We start from the raw sequence: 6,571 nt of genomic DNA on the forward strand, positions 1-6,571 counted from the left end.
TGGAGTTAACACTAGAATGGGTACTTTGGGGGGCCTCAGTTGGTCAAAGTTGCCCCCTTCTTTGACCTTGAGACCAATCTGCTGCATACCTGCCAACCCTCCCGTTTTGAGCGTGAGACTCCCACTCAAATGGCAAAATTCCAGGAATCTCCCACTTGCCAGTCCGCTCCCACACGGGAGTATTGAATCTCCCACTTTCAAATATTTTAACCCGGAATGACCCACATTCGTAATTCTCTGGCTTTTTCATTACTGTCAATAGAAATAAATAAAACAATCTGCGATCATTTGAAAACTTTGGTCAGTAGTTTTTATGTTCGATTTATAAGTAATCGAAATTCATTTCTGCTATGTCAACTCCAACAAGATAGAGGTCTTTTTCTGGACTAATCGGCAGTGTAAAAAAGAAGAAATAGATAACTGCAAATCAAAATGTCAAGCAGACTGAATGAAAGATTTTTAATTTTTACAACCGAGTTCACTGAAACTTGGCAATGAATCTTCATTTTGCACATCATGTTCAATCAACTTTATGGTTTCTTCTGGTGGTCTGTACGACGTTTGAAAGCATGCTTAGTGTGGGTCTCACATCAAACTCAAAATATGGAATGTTATAAGTTATGAGACTCAGGGGTATTAAAAAAGGCAAAAAAAAACAAAAAACACTTGTACATATAGATTATAACCATGAATTTAAGAAATAAAGTATATCTTTTAACTCATATTGGTGTTTTGTAGATGAATCAATAAACAAATCATATATTTAACTTGAAAATGTCGTTCGCGCACAACTCCCCTCAGCTGTCATAGCTGAGGGGGAGATCTCCCTCTTTGAAGGTTTCAGAGATTGGCAGGTATGATCTGCTGATATCTCTTAGGTTTGTCTGTTTCTGCTGACTGTCCCATTGGTTCTCTATGAGTACTTTGGCTTCCTCTGCCATAATAACAGATCACTTTGTGTTAGGGTGGGGTTCCATGTAAATATTAATACAAACAGGTTAGTGACACATCTCCATAATAATTTAATCCCGTTAGCGAGTGTACACAATTTCCACTGTACCTTCGCAGCTTTAGAGGGGTGCTCCGAAATAACTGAGGAATGTAATCAGTACATATATGGTAAGTGGGCATCGCAATAGAAATGCAAAAGTGGATAATTTCTTATACCCTGGTAGAGCTATTTTACACAGATCTAGCATACCTCAAACTGCAGATAACAGAACTTATATGATAAAGGTGTCAGCGCGCATTTTGAAGGCGGCCACTCTTATTAACTTATGTAGAACTAAGAAGTAATTCAAGTAGGCCAAATTATGCCAATCAATGGCTAATTTAGTAATTATCCCATGCCGGCACAAACAAACTGCGCGCATGCAAATGTAAATCTTTACAATTTCTCTCACCTGTAATACAATTCTGAATAGTGTGTGCCTCTCCTTTTTTGTGCTAATGTGGCTAATGACTATAAAATTGTTTAATACTGCGCTCAAATGGGTCTAGCATTTCGTCTCTGACGAATTAACAAAGGGAGGTAATCACCAACATACTTTTGTCACTTATGAAATACCTACTTTGGCCCCAAAATTACTCGTCCTTGCTATCGGTACAATTTGTATTTCATTTTCACGCAAGTTGTATTAAAGCAGAAATAACATAATCGAAACCATTAAAACGTCAACATGAGAAGAAATTTGTTATTAAGTTCCGTTTTATTTAACTTGAAATCATGAATCTGATTCCTGGGTCGAAGTTGGGCCATAATATAATTGTGACAGAATATAAGTTCCCCCATAATATTTGTTCCAAAGAACTTTTAGCATATAACATAAGTGCAATTGGGAACTTTCCTTATATAATATTTTATCCAATGCTATAAGAAAATTTCCTTCACAAAGGATAAAATATTACGTAAGGAAAGTTCCCAATGGAACTTTTGTTATATATGCTTGTCACGGAATAGAAGTTCCTTCATAATATAAGTTCCAAATGGAAACAATATTCTGGAATATTATTTCCACTGGAATAAATATTACAGTAAATGTTCCTAACGGAATTAATGGTATAGAATATTTGTTCCAACAGGAACAGATATTATGACATTGTTTATAACAAAGTTTCCAGTGGAACTTCTGTTAGGCGGAACAAATATACGTTGACATGCTAAAAGTTCTTTGGAATAAATATTATGGACCATGTTTTATATAATAAAAGTTCCAAGAATATTTGTTATATTATAAAAGTTCCAGGAAAAATTTGTTTTATTATAAAAAGTTCCAGGAATATTTGTTATATTATAAAAGTTCTAGGAATATTTGTTATATTATAAAGGTTCCAGGCATATTGGAATATTGGCTATATTATAAATGTTCCAGGAATAATAAGTTATCATGGTTATTAGATGATTAAAGTTCTAGAAATATTTATTATATGATCACAGTGCAGCATGCAGTAATAAAATATTAAAAATATGTGCAGGTAAATGTCTTGTGAGGTGAACATTAATTAAGATGTAAGCAGGTGTAAAAAATCAAATGACACTCTTTCTTTAAAGGAACAAATATTATGAAACCATATGACGTTTTAGTTCCAGGAAAATATCTTATGAAGGTGGAAATAATATTATGAAATGTTTGTTCCCAAGAACTTTTATTATCCATAGTTTTGTTCCAGGGGGAACAAGTATTATGCGGAACAAATATATGTTCACATATTGACAGTATATTATTAGTATAATATAGTCCCAGGTCGAAGTCATACAAATGATTAATTTCAGTTTAAAAATGTGTATGTATAGGATATAAAAGTATGTTGAAATTCATAATTTCTCATGTGGCATCTTATCCAATGAGCCGGGATAAAAATTCAAAAATGTTTAAATTAATATGCTTTTGAAATAAGTCATAATCATCAGCTCTTTGAATTGCATGTCTGTAAAAAAAAAATCATTTTTTACTGTCAAAATTGGCTTTCTCTTAGCCAGAAATTAGCAATTTTTTTATTTTGCCGGCGCCGGCAAAAGAGTCACTGCCAAAAATTTAATATCAAACTAATGCTGAGGCAGATATCAGCGGCATGATCTAACATCTATCATGTCAGTAAAATGAATGTCACTTGTGCCATCAAATTTTCTGTCCGGTTGGTACTCAAGGTACCGGTAGTCATCATCGGGAATATATTATTCATTCCTCTCATTTATTTGCTTTCCTGAAAAGTTTCAGGCAATGACTGTTGGAAGAAAGTCTGCCTAGAAAGCGACTGTTTTATTAATAGTTGTGTAAACATCTCTTGTGAAAAAACTGTAAAACAAATTAAGGAGTAGAATGATAATGATTACAAGTTCAGTTTTAATAACCATATTAAGATATATGTAAAAAGGCTGTACAACAGTTTAAAATTTAAATCATATGGGTACTAAGTTGAGTAAAATAAATAGACTCACTATTTTTCACATATATAGTGTATAATTTTATTTTTTGTCCAGTGATTTATTCAAAATCAAATACTAAGAAAATAGAAATAATACCGGGGAGCATTCAGATTTGTATAGTGTAACATCATAATCATGGGGTTTCAAATTGATAAGTCATTTTGACTTTATTTATCCACCATCTGAAATCCATATCTAAATGGGTACGTCGACATGTATACAATGACTTATTTAAATCGAAGCTATCAGATTTATCAAGGAAGACTAAAACAACAGAGAGAAAGGATCAATAGCATGGATGAGTAAGGAATTAAAACTTGAGCCAACGGAAGAACGATCACTCAGTCTTTGGCTGATCCTGTAATACAAGGTGCCGGGTTGTAGTGTTGGTGCTCTACCATCAACAACTTCTATTTCATCCAACAAAACAAGCTACAAGACTGTGTGACCAAAAAGATGAGATCACAGGGCCTTAAATTATTTGGAGGCATGTAGGCAGATTTCTCCTATTGTAGGAGAAAAAAGTATAAATTAATAGCGAGAAAAAAAACCAACATAATATATGTTATTTGATAGTTATTGTCTTCATATCTGACAGATGTCCCGACATCGTAGAACATCATTCGTACCCATTATCTCTCAAACATGTCAAAGTTCGTACAAACAATAAAAAAGCAAGACAAGACCTACAACTGAATAGGTCGAACATAGCCTAAATTGTCAGACGACACCTTATAAGAGGTATTGACCTTATCTAGCGATTTTTACGCTTTTTAACGTTTTGGGGATGATACGATATATAGAAATTGATTACAAAAAATTATCAGCAAGGCATGATCTACAAGTAGGCAAACAAGGCGGAAATAGTCATTTCACCTCTTCCAGGATATACTGACCTTGAATGACAAATTTTACAAATGTTTTGGGCAAAAACGATACGATATGATACGATACGATACGATACGAGAGAGACTTTAGTCATAAAATTAATTACTAGTCTACAATTGTTGAGAGTGGTCATTGATGAAGATGAACATCTATGCAGGTGAATGACACAGTATACAAATAAGGAGATGTGATATGATTGCCAATGAGACAAATATCCACCAAAGTTTAAATGAAGTGGATGTAAGCAATTATAGGCAACTATACGACTTTCAACAATGAGAAAAACACATACAGTATTAAAAGTCAGCTATAAAAGGCCCGACATGAAAAATTTGAAACAATTCAATAGAGAAAACCAACGGCCTAATTTATAACAAAACAATTAATTTACGAAAAACAAATTATGAAAGACATGAACCAACAAAAGCCACCAACTGAACTACAGGTTCTTTAGAGTCTCTAAAGAAAACAAAAAGTTAGTTAAATAAATGTATAAATATGTTAAAATGTCTTTCAAATGAAAATAACACTTTATACATTTTGTGCGTCCGAAATGCTTTCCTAGATTTACCTTCACCAATAACCTGAAAGCTAAACATTTGAATGGGAGGGGTGTATAAATACGTAGAAACGTTTGGAGCTACATGACAAAAAGTTTTTAAAAAGTAAAATCTAACAAAGAGTATAACAGAAAATATTATAAATCACCAATTCTGTATTAATAGTTAACCTAGTTTAAAATTTAGACAATGTATGAAGTCATACAGATGAAAAATCTACTTTCTATTAATTTTTCTAATCGGCAAAGTGACACTTATGGCCTGTGGAAAAAGTAATGCTTGTCAATATTTATACAATTCCAAGTGAAAATATTATCGTTCTCTAAGGCAGTTTAAAAATTTTCTGAAAATGTAAATATGTCACGGGCATTTTAATTTTAAACGCCCCTTCAGTCTTCAGCTCTAAAGAACACATGATGCTGTTCATTAACGAATTTGACGGTCATCTAGAATACAAGACATCCTTGCATTTAACTTTTGTGTTAGGTGATTTTTAATTAAAAAAAAATCTTCGTCGTTTAACCTTACCATAACTAACACAATTTATTTTTTATTTAAAAAAATCTTATGAGATACGTAAATGAAACTCAAAATTCATATTCCTAACAGAAATATATAATCGAATAATGATATCAAATGAGAAAATATAGTTTCTGTCAAAATATATATTGGTTTAAAATTTGTATTACTGAGCACACGCAGGAACATATATATTGACAGGAACATAGTTAGATATACTGTTCCCAGGCACACGGTAAAAATCCGAAGGGTTTGGTAAAAAACCTATAGCAGGCTGATAACAGATGATAATTAGTTAGAGTCACCTGCTTAGTCATTTTATTATTGTGGTGTTATCAAGAAATTATGTTATCATAAGTGCAATTTGTACTTAAATGTTAAAAAATCACTTGAGAGACTTAGTCGGGATACATAGTCAAATAGTACAGACCGACCGGGTCGGAACGATACGACACTATTATTCATTTTTTTTTTAATAGGCTGAGTCAAAACGTGTTGTATCAGTTAGCCTTGGATGTTAATTTCCCCTCTTAAACACTTTGATTGAGTCGAATAGAACATAGACGCATTGATACTTTCATAACATGACACCCAACACGTACATAAGTCAACCGTGCCAATAGTACACGTAGTACTTTGATTGGCGATGCAATGGTAAATGTATGGTGTACAATGTGTACCAACACTGACAGCTTATGCATACATCATAAAAGTATCGAAAATGTTGTTTAGTCACATATTAATTTAATTGATTGTATTATTTGTATATATTTTTACCTTAACAAGCAAGTCTTCCCTTATTCAGCCAGTTTCTATCGCCTAAATTTAATGAATATTGGTCATGTTGTAGCAGTACTCATCAATATATTTTTTTCACAAAATCTGATAAAAATTTCATCAGTTGTGATAAACATACTGCAAAAAGATTTAATTAATATGTTTTTATTTTTTTTTCGGCCAAAATATCAAAAAATTATTGTTTGATTATATGGAGCGCAGGAACGTCGTAGGTGTACGTTTTTGTTCATCATAGTTGTATGTTGGCGCGGATGAATATCTAGAAGAAACGGAAATACAGTATAAGTTTAATTAGGGAAAAAATAAAACTTATAATTGCAATAAATACCACCCATTTATAATAATTAATAGTACATTTCAATTAAAAACCATCAGTTAT

At 32.5% G+C, this 6,571-nt stretch overlaps 1 protein-coding gene across 2 annotated transcripts in view; it reads right to left on the minus strand.

Annotated features, from left to right (window-relative positions):
• The window catches only part of LOC127699190 (CLK4-associating serine/arginine rich protein-like), a 37,010-nt gene extending 35,472 nt beyond the window's left edge, over positions 1–1,538 (minus strand). For both annotated transcript variants that reach the window (XM_052202949.1, XM_052202950.1), the window contains exon 1: positions 1,404–1,538. The gene's annotated coding sequence lies outside the window, so the exon portion shown is untranslated. The remainder of the gene's footprint in view (positions 1–1,403) is intronic.
• Between the last annotated feature and the right edge of the window lie 5,033 nt (positions 1,539–6,571).

This window comes from Mytilus californianus, unplaced genomic scaffold, assembly GCF_021869535.1.
Source record: "Mytilus californianus isolate M0D057914Y unplaced genomic scaffold, xbMytCali1.0.p SCAF_4, whole genome shotgun sequence".
Lineage (NCBI taxonomy): Eukaryota > Metazoa > Mollusca > Bivalvia > Mytilida > Mytilidae > Mytilus > Mytilus californianus.